Genomic DNA, 16,764 nt, shown 5'->3' with positions numbered 1-16,764 from the left:
ATTATTTGCAATTAAGCCTAGCACGTTTAGCCACTGTAGATTTCATAGTTCCCTCTCTCTAAATACAAGTAAATTATATAGTATGATTATTACGTAGTATGGGGCACCTTGATCCCCACTGCTTACTTTATCTTCACTACAACTTCTCTTCCTTCACCACAACTACCACGTGGAACATTTATCTGGTGGTGCAGACAAAAGAGGATATTATAGGTGGGAATTGTGTCCGTTGATCCTTGCTATGTAACAGTCATCCCAAAACACTCTGTCTTAAACAACAACATTTATTGTTTCTGATAATTCTGTGAGTTGGCTGGGCAGTTCTAGTCTGGGCTCATGGAGCACCTCAGCTGGGACCAGGTGGTCGGGATGGCATTACTCACAGGTCTGGTGCTTGGATCAGTGACAGCACGGTGACAGGCCACATGTCTTCCATTATCACACAGCCTCGGCCAGACTTAATTCACATGGCGATGGTTGTAGTATTCCTAAAAGCACCAGGCAGAAAAGCCCCAATAAATAAGTGATTTTCCAGCCTTTGGTGGTGTCACATTGTTTATTGTCACATTGGCCAAGCAAGTCATAAAGGCGAGAGCAGAATAGAGGGGTGGTTACATAGACTCCCACTCTTAGCGGGAGGAGTTGCAAGCTCTCATTTCAAAGAATGTGATATTAAGAGATGGGAAGAGCTTAGGTGATGTTTCCTCCCTACCACAGACTGTCCATGACTCTATTCTATTCGAATTCTCTCCCAGAAGTCGTTCTGCAATTTACAAAGAAACTTCACAATCCTCCTATATTTTATCCTCTCAAAAATTGTAGAAGGAAGATTAATGGAGAAGATACGCACTTAAGTTTTAACTTTTAGGGCTTCCCTGGTGGTGCAGTGGTTGAGAATCTGCCTGCCGATGCAGGGGACATGGGTTCGAGCCCTGATCTGGGAGGATCCCACATGCCGCCGAGCAGCTGGGCCCGTGAGCCACAACTGCTGAGCCTGCGCATCTGGAGCCTGTGCTCCGCAACAGGAGAGGCCACGACGGTGAGAGGCCTGCACACTGAGATGAAGAGTGGCTCCCGCTCGCTGCAACTAGAGAAAGCCCTCGCACAGAAACGAAGACCCAACGCAGCCAAATAAATAAGTAAATAAAATAAATTTATATAAAAAAAATTTTAACTTTTAAACAATTAGTTGTGTGACTTATGTCCAGTCACTTGATCCCTAGTCATCAGATAGTATTACAACAGCTTCTGTGCCATAACATTGTTGAGAGAATTAAACTGGATGATTCTGTGTAAATTATTTAGCACAAAACTCAAACAGTTAGCTTTTAAGCTTCCATTTAAAAATACTCTCTGAGCACTTACCTCGTTCCTATGAATCAAGATAGACTATTTTATTTTAACATCTTTATTGGAGTATAATTGCTTTACAATGTTGTGTTAGTTTCTGCTGTATAACAAACTGAATCAGCTATACGTATACATATATCCCCATATCCCCTCCCTCTTGAGTCTCCCTCCCATCCTCCCTATCCCACCCCTCTAGGTGGTCGCAAAGCACCGAGCTGATCTCCCTGTGCTATGCAGTTGCTTCCCACTAGCTATCTATTTTACATTTGGTAGTGTATATATGTCAATGTTACTCTCTCCCTTCGTCCCAGTTTACCCTTCCCCCACCCGTGTCCTCGAGTCCATTCTCTATGTTTCCGAGTATAGACTATTTCTAAGGATTAGTTAAGAAAATAGTATTGAGCCAAATTCTGTACCTTATTCTAGCTTTTATCCTGAGGCAAGTTACTGAACATTTTGGATCTTACGTTGTTTCCCTCACCTGTAAAATAAGCATAAAAATTATTACATCTGCCTCATAGGGTTGCTGTGAAAATTACATAGAAATAATTAGAGAAATGTCTGGCACACAGAAATACACAACAAATGATAACAATTATTATAATGTCAGAGTATTGGAGTAGAGACTAGATATTTGTAGATGAAAATATTCATTAAAGATGATGGGCTTCCCTGGTGGCGCAGTGGTTGAGAGTCCGCCTGCCGATGCAGGGGACACGGGTTCGTGCCCTGGTCCGGGAAGATCCCACATGCCGCGGAGCGGCTGGGCCCGTGAGCCATGGCTGCTAAGCCTGTGCGTCCGGAGCCTGTGCTCCGCAACGGGAGAGGCCACAACAGTGAGAGGCCCGCGTACCGCAAAAATAAAAAAAAAAAGATGTCCTCATGTATATTACAGACTATTGGAAGAGTAAGACATTGAAAAAGTTCAACACATCAATAAATAAAAATTACAAATTGTGATTAGTGCCATGATAGAAAATATTATGAAAAAGGAACATAGGCAAACTTCTGATCATGTGATAGTGATAGGTCTCACTGGTGAAGAAATTTTTAAGCTAAGAATTCAAGAATCCAAAAAAGTTGAGATTCTTTACAGAAAATAAAGATTATAGTTAGAGAAGTAAAGCAACTTGTTCAAGGTTGTACAAGGCAGATATAAATAACCCAGGAAGTTTCTACGTGATAATACAACTGCTCCAAACATTATTGGCTCTGGGAGCAAATGTTGCTGAACTCTGAGTGAGCTGGACAGCATCTCAAAATGTAAACTTCATCCCTCTGTGTGTTGCCCTCCTATTCACCTTATCCAGTTTATGAAATCTCTAACCTGAAGACTGAAAAAACCTAGAAAATGGATTTTGACATTAAAAGCTAATAATTCTGTCCTTTGTTGTGGTCCACAATCCTGCCATGTAAAAATTCAAAATATTCCTCAAACTAAAAGTCCAGGATTGTCGCCATGTACAAAACTGTCAGGCCCAACTATATACTGTCTACTCTATCAGAGACACATTTAACATAAAAAGGCACAGATATGAATAAAGAAAGTAAATGGAAATAAATATATCATGCAGGCAGGAAGCATAAGAAGGCAGGAGTGGCTATATTAATATTAGATAAAATAAATTTTAAGGCAAAGAGTTTTACCAGATTAAAATAGAGATATCACATAACGATAATGATCCCAGTTCATCAGAGACCATAAATGTGTGTATTTAATAGCAAAGCTGCAAACACTGACAGAAAGAAAGGGAGAATAGGCAATCTTACAATCATAGCTGGAGATTTTATTACTTTTTGCAGCAACTGATAGAACTGGACAAAAAAAAAATCAGAAAAGACGGAGATAACATGGACAACATTAATGTGGCCCTAACTGATACTTATGCCACAAAAGAACTCAATAACTGCATAATACACATTCTTTTGACTTGCTCCTGGTATATTCACCAAGCTCCAAAAAATGGTGCTTCAAAAACAGTACCATGTATATATATATAATAGAATATTACTCAGCCATAAAAAGGAATGAAATAATGCCATTTGCAGCAACATAGATGGACCTAGAGATTATCACACTAAGTGAAGTAAATCAAAGACAAATATCATATGACATTATTTACATGTGGAATCTTAAAAAATGACACAAATAAACTTATTTACAAAACAGAAGTAGACTCACAGACATAGAAAACAAACTATGGTTAACAAAGGAGAAAGTGGGGAGAGGGATAAATTAGGAGTTGGGGATTAAAGATACACACTACTATATATAAAATAGATAAACAACAAGGACCTACTGTATAGCACAGGGAACTATATTCAATATCTTATAATAATGTGTAAAAGAATCTGAAAAAGACTAGATTATATATAGGCATATGTACAATTGAATCACTTTGCTATACACCTGAAACTAGCACAACATTGTAAGTTGACTGTACTTCAGTAAAAACATTTTTAAAAACGCTATCATGAAAGGCCATAGTTTGAATCGCAAACTTAAAAAAAAAACAGTTAATAGCATTCTTTCTTTACACATGAAATTAAATTAGAAATTAATAATAATAACATATGCAGAAAATAATCCCAAACATTTGGGTAATATACAGCACACTTATAAAGAATCCACTACTCAAAAAGAAATTACATATAACTCAAGTCTAATGAAGAGAAAAACACCAGACAAATCCCAGTTGACGGACATTCTAGAAAATACCTAACGAATAATCCTCCAAGCCGTCAAAGCCATCAAAAACAAGGGAAGTCTAAGAAACTGCTACCAGAGATGATAACAATATAGTAGAAATAAGGACTAGCTTAGAAATCAGGCAGACATGGTTCAAATCTCAGTTGTGAACTTTCTAGCCATATGAACCTGAGCAATGCAGTTCCTCTCTGTAACTGTTTCCTCAACTGTAAAATGAGAATGTAAATGCATATCTTGATGACCTGTTGCCTGCTATGCCTGGGCAGCCATTGGCAGAACTTTTCCCTAACCCAGAACTTTTCCCAAAATAACCCCCACTTGCTGCCAGGAAGACTCCCTTACAGGCTGTCTCCCTTTGCTTTCAGTTGCAAGGGCTGGGGGAGACTAGAAGAGTTCTGGGTTTTTTTAATACTGTGTATGAGACTAGGGAGGCTTGTTGAAAGCAGTGAGATATACTATAAACTTAGCAAATATCTCAATTTGTAAACTCACATCTTTACGAGTTAAAAAAACTTAATTTTAAAATAAAAGGAATATGATATGGTAAACTGGATGTTCCTCTACTGTTTCAAAATCAAATAGAGAATTTAGTTCATAGGTGGACTCAAGAAAAGACTCCTTCTTTGAACTATTTAAGCGATTTGGCTCATATCTCCTCCTCTCCTATGCAATTTTTTGTTCTCCTATTATAGTGCTTATCTCCGTGGAAGTCCTATGGGACATCCCTCTTTGTCCCCCTCCTTCCCTGTCTCTCCTTCCTTTCTTCCCAGCCTCCCTCTCCCTCACCCTTCCCTCTCCCTCACCCTTCCCTCTTCCCACTCCCTCCCTCCGTCTCCCTCACCCTCCCTCTCTTCCCTTCCCTCTCCCCCTCTCTCTCCCTCTCTCTCCCTTTCCATCTTCTTTCCTCTCTCTTCCACTGCAGCTTGAGCCTTTGAAAGGCAGACCCAGCATTTGGTTCCTTGTTTTGTGTCCTGCCACTTAGCACAGATTCTGTTGTATGATAGGTGTTCAGTCACTGTTTCTCATTTGAATTGATCATTATAAACAAATTTCTTGCAGCTGGTATGGACCAGAGCCTTTTCCATTGGAAGTTCTTCCTGAAAAACACATGGATCATGGGGAAACGAGGACAGAGAAAGTAATCTAACCTAAAAAGTTGTGAAGCTCCATGACACACCCAGAATGCAATAGTCCAAATATGAATTCAGTCCTTGGCTTACTTTTCTTTCTTGGCTTCAGAACTGACCTTGAGTCATGGAGCAGACCGTGATACAAATAGAACAATTTTTTGTTGTTGTTCTTGTGTTTTCTCTTTGTATTCTGCAATAAGACCCAGAAGTGCCTTTTCAATGGATCACTGAAAAAATCACAGTAGAATATTATGGTAAAAAATTAAATATATACATATATAAATTAACAATAGTGCTTAAAAATAAAATGTCCCAGGGGCTTAGCAAACCCTTCTAAGAGTTTCAGTAAAACTCACATTCTGACATCCATACTCTTACCCTTAGATATATGTCGCATAAGAGGAACATGGACATGATGGAGGTTAGCCAGAAGATTTCAGCATGAATGGCCTAAGAAAGAAGCAAGAAATTTAAACATTTTTAAATAGAATAAATTTTGCAAAAAATAGTTTTTATACACGTATATATGTATATATATATGATATATCCTTAACTATTCAGTAGAAGTAGTCATAGATATATGAGTAATAATTATAACAAAACTAACATATTGGACACACATTATCTGTCAGGCATTGTACTCAGGTTTGTGTGTTATTTTATTTAATCATCAAATAAATTTGGGTCATATAAAATTGAATCTTAAGGACATGAAATAAATTTTCAAAGCTGTGCATGTATTAAGCAGCAGGGCCAGTATTCAAACCCAGAAAATCTAACTTCATAGCCCTCCATCTTAATCACTCTAATATGCTTAGTATATTTAGTAGATATAATAACACTGAACCCAAAATATTGTAAAATCCAGATGCAAATTTAGGAAATTCACTGTATACAAGAATAACAGTTAATTTTTATTTTTTAACATCAAATTGGATGAATATTAAAACACAGGACCTCATCTGTTTCCTACATAAATTTGCCGGTGAATGGCAGTCGAAAGCTAAATACAATCCCTTGTCAGGCAAAAGAGTTGTAAGGTCCATAAAACACAAAAATACCTTTTTCAAGTTCTCTTCTCCCATTCAAATTTACATAACTTTACAAAGTAACTTTTTCAGCAATCACTGCCCTTATAGCCAGTTTTGAAATAAATTAACTTTAGAAGCAGGTCTCTGAATTTCTGTAATATAGTGTGTTAAATCAATATTTTATAAAATATTAACCTTATAATTTGTCTTGCCCTCTTTAAATTAATCAAATGCATTAATAATAGCAAAAATAGAGATTATGACAGAAACAATGGTAGGCTTTTACTCCATCATTTTCTTTTCCTGGACATGTATAAAGACTTCATTTCCCAGCTTCATTAGCTGTAAGATCAGGGTGATTTGACTGAATTCTGGCTAATGAAATGGAAGTTGAAGAGTTGTGCACTAACTTCTGTGCCTGGACCTTAAAATATTTTGTGCAATCATATTTTACTTTCCTTTTATTAAGTGATTGTGGAAGCCGCATGTTGCAGCCTTACAAGATGGACTCAGCCTGGAGTTACATGAGAAAAAATCACCAACAAAAGCGTACCCACACTGTATTCTAGTGTGCGTAAGAAATAAACTTATTATGATAAGCCAGTGAAGACTCATTGTTACTACAAGGGAGAAAGGACTACTCAGGCTAACGCAATTGTTAATAATATTTTAATGAGACAAACTGTTTTTGGAAATTATTAAATGTCATAAAATTATTAATGTAATTTTATCTTTATGTAATGATTTTTAAATTTTTTTTTTGCATATGTCTGATAATATATATATTTCCTCAGTAGTACAAATTTATGTATGTTTGGGTTGCATGATAAAGATACTTTTTCTTGATGAAGAAGCAATCAAAAACATTTAGAAGTAATTAATTTAAAATATATGCTTTATTAACACATTTTCATCACCAGCTATTTCACTATCAATAGGACACTCTTAGACGTATTATTTTCACAAATCTGATCCATATATCTCTGTCTTAAAAGACAAGAAAATGAATGTCAGCTGTGTCCTACTTCCACACACCTCTCCTAATCTCCACCCACTCTTAGTTGATATAGGTCACCATACCCAAACCAAAGGTTTAGTAAAGTAGAGACTGTCAGTGCCAAGGAATTAAACCATGGCTGAAGACAATGTCCTCTAAACACTCATATCCTTGAAGTTCTGTAAGGTATAAGCATTATATCTGAGAAATAAGGACAGAAGCAATAATTAAGTTTCCAAAGGAAAAAATTTAAAAACAAGTAGATGCAAATTTCCATCTTAGATATATAGGTATATCTACATACACATACCTACCTAAACACATGCACACAGACACAAATGTATGATTGTATACTTACACATATATTGGGTATTCATTTTATAGAATCAGAAAAAAATAATTTTTTATCCTAGAGATTTTCCTACTCAAACTGAAAATAACTAGAGGTAAGATTGAAATGGACCTTAGCCGCAAGGAAAAATTGAGGGTCTTGGGTCTCATTTTCTTGAGTTAAGTCAAGAGCAATATTTGTTTCAATAGTCTGATAGAAAATTTTTGTCCTATTCAAGTTCAAAAGCCAAAGACAGTCAATATTCTAGCTCTTAAAACTGCCATACATCTTTCAAGAATAACTGGTAAGCTCAAAGAGAGTGTCTGCTCAAGGGTTAGCTCCAAAATGTATTCATTTTGAGAACTTTGTGGCTCTTTAAAGTCTAGGATTAAAAGCAGTAGGAAGAGTGGCCTTTGAAATCTTTGAAACCATTGACAGCTCTGAGCTCTCTGAGACCTCCTGGTCACAATAACATCTACTGAGTACACTCTTGGACATATCTCACTAGAAGCTCTCACCCTATCATCTGATCAAAAGTTTGACCTTTTAGGTCACTTTGTGAGAGTTTCAGATGTTCTTTTAAAAAGGCAAGACCAACATTTCAACACAACTAAAGCTATTTGAAAGTGTTCAGGGTATATGATGGCTCTGTCTCAACTTCAAGGAAATATCTCCTACAGTAGTGCTTTTGCCTCATTAGTTCTCAAAGCAGTGGTGCTAGGGACTGAGTAAATGTGTTCTTCAAAATTCTTATGTTAAAGCCCTGATCGCCAATATGATGGTATATGAAAGGAGAGCCTTTGGGAGGTAATTAGGTCAATAGGGTAGAGGTTTCAAGAATGGGATTAGTGCCCTTATAAGAAGAGACGTGAGAGAAATGATCTCTCTTTCTGCCATGCAATGATACAGCAAGAAGGTGGCCATCTGCAAACCAGGAAGAGGACTTTCACCAGAATCTGTTGGCACCTTGATCTTGGACTTCCTAGCCTCCAAAAATTAAAGCTTATTGTTTAAGCCATCCAGTCTATAGCATTTTGTTATAGCAGCTAACTAACGAAGACAAATGGTGATCAAACAACCAAGCACCCTTAACATAGCAAGCTACTTTTGGATGCAAAATATATGTTATAAATGTCCTAAGTTGATTGCACAGTGTTAGGAAATCAATTTTGCAATTTTCTGCCATCTTTACTTGGTAGAAATGACTCAGTTCATATCAATAATTGTGGTGAGAGGAACTATAAATCTCCTCTTATCTCTCTTGGTCAGTGGAGTTGCCTCTTCATTAGAGAGATGGCATTTTGGTGGGATGTCATGTATTATTAGTCAATGTAGAAATTTTTATAATTCATAATGTAACTAAAGGCAGGGAAGGGACAAATGTTCTCTTGGCATAATAAGGTCATAGTTATTCATTCATAAGTAATAAAGTTTTCACAGTAAAGTATGTACGAATTTTTTGTTCTTCGGATTGTTTGGGAGGACTTATACTGTTTCAGAAGGAAGTGGCGAGATGTGTTTGATTTTAGGTACTCTATAAAATGCCAGATGTCACCCCAAGTGCATGTTCTTCTCATATCATCTTGTTTCTATAAGAGAGCAGCAGCCTGAAAGCACTAAAATCAGAGTCCATCCCTGGCACTTACGGAACAGCTATCATTAGGCCAGGGAGGGATAGCTGAGAAAGCCATTGAAACCTAAGACTAGAGCATTTACAAGACACAAAAATGGGTTAACATGAACTGAGATTTTATTATTTGAATAAAAAAGCACAGTTCCTTAGGATCTGCCCTGTTCTGGACACACACAAAAGATAAAAGAGGATGATATGGTTAAAGGGAGAGAGAACTTCCAAATATTAGATAGAATGGTACAGGTAAATGTCCCAGAAGTATGTCATACCCACATTAATCTCTGTGAGGATAGAGAATAGACCAATATCACTAAGGTGACAAGAAAAGAAGGGATGGACACATGGCTTACATAGTACAATTTTTCTTTCCTACCTTGAATGTTTGACTGCTAATAAAACAACAAAAAAAAAGATTATGGTAGGTGTATTAGTTTGTTTGAACTGCCATGACAGAATACCACAGACTGGGTGGACTGAATGACAGAAATGTATTTTCTCACAATTCTGGAGGCTTGAAGTCCAAGATCAAGGTGTTGGCAGGGTTGGTTTCTGGTGAGACATTTTTTCCTGGTTTGCAGAGGCCCACCTTCTCATTGTGTCCTCACCTGGTCTTTCCTCTGTGCACAAAGAGAGAGGTCTCTGGTGTCTCTTCCTCTTCTTATAAGGACACCAGTCCTATGGGATTAGGGCCCCACCCTTATGACCTCATTTAAACTTAATTACTTCTTTAAAGGCCCCATCTCCAAATAGAATCACATTGGTGGTTGGACTTCAACATATGAATTTTGAGGAGACATAATTAAGTCCATACAGTAGGAGATGTCATGTTTAAAAAAAAAACTAAAACTTTTTCAGGATAAAAGGGTAGAATAGCAAATGAAGCCAGGGGTTAAATTATTGCAAATAAATATACTTTGTTAGGTCCTGACTAAATATATTCGTTCAACTTATTCTGAATTTTCCAATGACCAAGGAAAAGATGTGAACAACATCAGTTATGGAGCCCACAATCTCAATAAACTCTTATTTGCTTTCAGGAGAAACAAAGCTTTTCTTAGAGTCAAGGCCTGAAAGATACCATTTTGATAACACCTTAAGAGTTCAAGCAAAAGCCAGTTAAATAACATTGTGTCTTATTGTATCTTTCACTGGTAACTGCCAGAATAAAGACAAATCAAACATTCAGTAAAAGTGTTTCTATGAAAGGTCCACACAACGTGGGCCAGATGCATAGCTTTTGGTGATACTTTTGGTAAGCTGGGTCCAACAATTTTTATTTATATATCTAAAATAAGTAATAATGAGTAGTATAAAATTAATTTCCATATTCTGACCTTTGCTAATCAGAAAAGTATACTATTGTACATATTTTTAACAAAAAAAGAAAGATAAAAAGTTCTAAATAATATGGATACAAAGAGGCTTCTTCTTCTTATGTCTGTTCTCCATCCAAATGCTCAATGTTATTTTTATTTTACAAATTTGAGAGGGCAGTTTGAGGACGTCAGAGCAATTTGTGGCTTACTTAAATTGTATGTGAAATTCTTGAGGTTGTATAAAAAAGTGAAGAAATAAACACATGGATAAAATAGTTTATTACAAAAGGACTTCAGCATGAGCAGGGATGACTACATGACCCAGCAGCCCTATTTATAAACTAGAAGTTCCTGAACTTAAGGATTGGCTTCTAAAAAGGAAATGACCATTTCTGTGTTAGTTTAATAACTCTCAAATTAAAATGTTATATTAATTGTTGTGTGTATTTGGAACTTCAGTACCAAATAGTTACTTACTCTAGATGGTGACATTATGCACAAGGTTGGCTTCTGGATATAACCCAGGGACCCAAGGATCTCTCTTTAACCTAAATATTAAGCCACCTCATTTGCACAAGTGGTCACTTTTTCTATCTATGAATCACCAGTTGGGGGAAAAAGTAAGAGTTGGGGCCACTAGCTCCCAGAAGCATGATTAAAATATATGTTTTTATCAGTAAGTATATGCTTTCCTAGCCTTTGAAAAATTCAACATCTATTTATTCAATTAGTAACCATCCCTTTAAAATGCAGGGAAAACCTTGACCATACACAGACAATGAAAAATACACGGAGTGTGTTCAAAGGAGAGTCTGTGTTTCCCCAGGCAGCAGAATGACCTGATCAGAAAATATTGAGCCCAGATGATGTATCAAGGCTCTCTTTGGTCCAATCCCAAATTTCTTTTATCTTTTTTTGCTCTTCCTAAGTGAAATAGCATTTAGGGGTTAACCTTTCCAACTGATCATCTCCAGAACACACATTTAGTATTTTCTACAGTTGGAACTTTCAGGGAAATTTTGATGTTAAAGACACTTCTGTGTGCAGTGTGACCTTTGGGACTACTTTAATGTTTTATTATTATTTAATCAATATGTGTTTTCATCTTGTTTCCTGAATGAGAATGAAGCTCCTTCAGGGTAGTTATTTGTCTCATACTTCTTTAAATTTGTTGTAAAGACTAGAAATAATGTATTGCACACAGGGAACAGCATGGCCAGGAGGAACAGGCTTGGGTTTGGGGATCGATTCTAATTCTCACTCTGCTAGTCCAGTCACTAGCTATGTGATTTCTGGTCACTTATTTAACCCTCCGGAGATATAATTATTATTCAAAGAACATGCTGGGGTGTGTGGGAGAGTTGAGTTAGCTGACTGGCTACTAGTGAACAAGAGGTTTAGTGCAAACGCTTGATCCTATTTACATGGGTTTGAGGTTTGAGTGCTCTTGGCTTTGTTTGCAGAAACCTTTCTTCAGAGACGTTCAGCTTTCAATACCTTTAAGAAAATGCATTGAGAAGATCAAGGGAAGGATCACTTTTAAGCTGAGTGTAAAACCCAAAGCTCACTTAGATATCCTTGGCTTATTCCACTACTGGATAGACTTATGTTCTTGGGCAAAGACAACTGTTTTTCCTGGCTCTCTTCCTCAAATATGCAGACAAATCCTCGATGGCAGCAACAGCTAGAGAAGAGTTTATAGCCAACTCTGTTAAAGGAAGTCGGTAATACAAGTCCTGTTTACTGGTGCCAAATTGCATAGTTGGTCCAATATTAGATAAAAAGTTCAGCATCCAAGGGTTTCTATTGATCACTGTGAGTGATTTTACTCTTTTTCGAATCAAAGTTGTTTACTGCAATGCTTCAGGTAGGGCTTGTCCAGAGTAATTTTGAAAAATATAATGAATAGAGGGCTTGTTTGTTTTTGTTTGTTTGTTTAAGGCCTACTTTTACATACCTGGCATTACAGTGACCAACACACAGAAAGAGGGATTCTACTAAATGTACTGAAGGAGCTGCTGGAAAACATGCAGGGACGTTAAAGATGAAAAAAATAGAACAGTGGAGGAAAGGGTAAAATGGTATACTTTATATTTGAACTCGTAAAACTAACTGATTATTAATGGTCATTCAGTGAAAAACCTTGGTTTGTGTTTTTGGGGGCCAGTTTTGATCTTGAAAATCCTCCCCTCCCCCACTACCATTTCAGCTGTTGTTGTCCATTGTAGTTGTCAGGGTTCTGCAATACTAGGTTAAATATTTTTATAGTAGCTTGAGATTTGATTTGTTTCTTTCTGTGACCATTATGTTGTCATGGCAAAAGTCTTGTGTAATATGAGAACCATAATTTCCATTTCACAAAGAAAATAATGATTCTTCAAGCTGACTTAAAGGACTCAACAATTTAAATGAATAGCAAGAAACCCATACTTATGTATCCCTCGAATACACTTGATTTGTATACGTCTAAGGAAGTATGGCTAACTGGTATCTTACGCTATAACATATTCCCATCTCCCCAGCATTGGTCATGGAAGCATTTGTTCATTATTTCATAACACTAGTTCTTTTAATAACCTGGAGATAGTTCCATTAAGAAACTCAGAAATTTGACCAGGATTCATGGAGAAACACATTCCTTTATGCCCTGGTTTGGAAATTACTTACCAAATCAGAGTCTTTGGAATTTCCAGAGCTTAAGCAATTGTTGTAAAAGAAACTTAGTATACTCCTGATATTCAATCCACTTTGCTTTCTGGATGAAGGCAAAATTAATGTTTTTTGGTGACAAATTATCTTATTTGGAATTTATAGATGTTTTCGTCAAAAGTACTGACTACAGATTCAAAACAATAATAATTTTTTTAAAAAGCAGTGTTCTTATTATGCATGGGATAACATGGTTCAAATCAAAAATGTTGCCTCTCCTTTGTTGAGGGTGTGCAGGCTTCAAAAGGGTGGATCTTATTTTTTGAACAACAATTGTTTTTCCCCACAATTCTGTGGTTTGCAACGTGGTTCTATCGGTTTTGCCTGGACTCTTTCAGGCAGTTGTAACCAAATAGCAGCTGGATTGATTGGGCCGGGAGGCCCAAGATGACTTCATTCACATCTCTGGTAGTTGGTGATGCCTGTCAGCTGGGGTACCTCAGTTCTCCTCATCTGGACTTCATCCGAAGGACTGCACAGATCAGTTGTTGCCCTTCTGTTTGTTCTCCCAATTTCTTTTCCTTCTCCATTATTTTGCAGCTCCTTATTCCTCAGGGTGCTTGAAATATTTTTTAATTTTTCTAATCCAGTTCTCATGTGAAGGATGTGGGTATCTCATGCCTTTTTGCTCTTCTCATACTATGCTAGATACATGTTGTTTTCTTAGCTCCTATTTTTTTCCCCCACTTATTTTGACAGCTTCTATCACCTTTGGGACCAGCTTGTATTTCTGTTCTGTGTCTATTCATGCTTTGGAGTGAAACTTCAAAATAGAAAAACATGGCAAATTTTACATGACTAAGTGTTTAATTTGCACAGTCCTGATTTTTGTACTATGATTCTCTGCAGAGGACTACCTTACTTCTATGTCCTTTAAAGGATTTTCTTTTATTTTTTATTTTAAAAACCAGATGCATTTCTCTATTTTATTTTGGAATATGTACTTCTTGATGTCAACTAAAAACATCCTACAGTTTCTCTGCCTTCTTTCTAGATTTTTCCTCTCTCAATAGGGAAATAAGAGCCAATGGTCCACTCCAAGAAAAGCACAACCAGATCCAAGTGAACACAGCTTCTTTAAAGGTCCTGCCAATGAACCACGCTCTCTGCTGCTGTCATTTAAGCACTTTGACACCCACCTGGGGCTATTGTCACAGGTGCCTATTCTCTACTCCATTCAACTTTTAAGGGTCTACAAACGGTGTCCAGGATTCAATGTAATCAACATACTGAAAAATAAAAGAGAAGTGCCCAACAGAAACAAACTGAGAGTGTATTATATCTGTCATCATGAAAGCCACATTTCTAATTATTTTACTGAGGAAGAGTGAGAGCTGCAAACTTTTTTTAAAAGATCATGTCCCTGAACAGCAAATATCACGAAAACCTCAAATCATCAAATAATAGAATTGTTAAGCACTGTATGAAAGTCCTCTTATTTTAAGTAATATTGCCCCTAATCACAAGTAAAGACAATATGAATTAGATTTGCCTCTTTGAATTAACTGTGGTGAGTTGTAACTTACATGATTATCTTACCTTGAACATTTTTGCTACTATTTATTTTTAAATTGTTATTGCCTGAGCTCTGTCCGTTATCTCGAGTAAAGTTCATTTCTCAACTCTCAATGCAAAATTTTGTGTTAATTTAAGATTAAAATGGCACGAAGATTTAAATATATGCCTTTTTCCTCCAAGGTCACAATAGATTGAGGATCAGTAAAAGGGAGAAATTAAGAAACCTGAGTTCATTTCAGCCTATTGCTTGGAAATAGCAAAAGGACCTCATCTGTCCTGGGAACTTTCCAAATATTTATGTTTATTATTTCCAAGAGACTTTTCCCCGAATAGCTCTGGGATCTTATAACAATTTTCATATTTTCTAAGCAAAAATAAATAAATAAATAAATTCAAACGTGTTGAGAAAAGAATATGGATAGAAGCAGATATTAAGAGTATAGGAGAAAAAATAATTAAACCAAAATAAACAAGACAAATAAGAGAGTTTGAAACTCGGTTGGGTAGTGATTGAGGATAGACACTGTCCAGTGGGGAGAGTTGATGCTTTAGAAGTCCAGATATTTTCGAGAAAAAATGATTCTTATTTATTTTGAAGGGGAAAAAAATATTTTTGAGGGTAAATAGATGTAAAAGAGCTACATTCTACATTTACAAGGGATTACAAAACAGAGCAATGATGACCTTGCAAATAATTTCTAATTTAAAATGTGTGGGGATTTCATATTTTAAAAGGCCATTATTAATACACTTTTCTTCTCAAGTTTTTTAAAGTTCTTGAGGAATGATACAGTTATGTGGGGGAAATTGACCTATAACAAGCATCATTCTGTGACCTCTGCTCTGGCCTACAGAGTGTTGAGTTAAGGAGAAGACACACTACTTATCCTACAAGAAAATTGGAAGATCTGAGCTTTGAGCTGTAATATTTCCAGATGGTTGAAATCGAAAGCAGACTTCCTCTCCTTGCCTATTTAGCCAAAGTTTTATGCAGCAGTAAATAAACTCTTATTTGCTTCTGCCACATTTTATAGCAGAATACAGATGGATTGAGGTGAACGATTTCTTGGGGAATGATTCTCTTCTCATTGTACTTTGAAGGTTGGATACTACTTCTGTCTTAAACCAGGAATACATTGCTCACAATTATAACTTCAAGAATAATATAGAATTCTTTTGGTTCATTGGCTTTTACCATTAAGACTTTTCTAAAACTTGCAGAAAATATTCTCAATTTCTCTTTCCACGGATTGAGGTAGAAAAGCATAATGATGGTCCTTCTCCTTAAACTTTAAGTATTAAACTTGTTCTCATGGAAGTTAAAAACCCAGTACATTAATTTTCATTGTGCATACAACAATGAACACTTTTAGGAAATATAATATCCTTGGAAATCTAAATTAGACTTTAAAAAACTGTGGATTTTCTCATTAATGTGAGTGTGACCATAAAGGACACAATTGACAAATGGGTTGGGGTGGGTAGTTACTTAGTTTACAAATGTAATTTCAATTTATTTTCTGACCTATAATCTCTATCCCATTTTTGGTAGAAACTGTATTTCAGCCATGACCTTTGCTGGGTAATGTTTCTGGGCCTTCCCATTATATTGAACAAAGAGAATATGTCTTGATAACTTAGAGGAATTAATAGAATCAGCTTGTCAAACATCCACAGTGTATGTGAAATCTGGTTCTAGAATATGATAAAATATGATTGCTGTGTACTATATTATGTGTTCAACCCTTCCCAACCAATTTTCAAGATAAAAAATAGAATGTCACATTGTTACAGAATCATCTCAATGCTTTGTTTTTCCTCTATGCTTGCTAAAAGTGAATAAATTGTTTTCTGATCTTCAAATGTACAGATGATGGGTATTACCAGGACTGTGAATTTTCTCAGATCTGTAGAATTGAGGTGCCTAATCTGCGGTGAAGCTAGAACTCAGTATGTGCCTGAGAATGGTGGTTGGAAAGAATATTGATTATACTCACTAGGATGTAGCTATAAATATCCTCCTCTGGCAGGCAAGTGGG

The 16,764-nt window shown here is 36.4% G+C and overlaps 1 long non-coding RNA gene across 2 annotated transcripts in view; it reads right to left on the bottom strand.

Annotated features, from left to right (window-relative positions):
- Nucleotides 1-317: 317 nt before the first annotated feature.
- LOC125961724 (uncharacterized) overlaps nucleotides 318-16,764 on the bottom strand; it is a 90,048-nt gene continuing 73,601 nt past the window's right edge. For both annotated transcript variants that reach the window (XR_007472654.1, XR_007472653.1), the window contains exons 4-7: nucleotides 5,569-5,640; nucleotides 5,307-5,417; nucleotides 1,767-1,831; nucleotides 318-488 (exon numbers count right to left, since the gene is read on the bottom strand). This is a non-coding gene — a long non-coding RNA (uncharacterized LOC125961724). The remainder of the gene's footprint in view (nucleotides 489-1,766; nucleotides 1,832-5,306; nucleotides 5,418-5,568; nucleotides 5,641-16,764) is intronic.

This window comes from Orcinus orca, chromosome 17 (assembly GCF_937001465.1).
Source record: "Orcinus orca chromosome 17, mOrcOrc1.1, whole genome shotgun sequence".
Classification (NCBI taxonomy): Eukaryota; Metazoa; Chordata; class Mammalia; order Artiodactyla; family Delphinidae; genus Orcinus; species Orcinus orca.
Note: the sequence above shows the minus strand (reverse complement) of the source record. Positions and strands in the feature narration are given on the sequence as shown.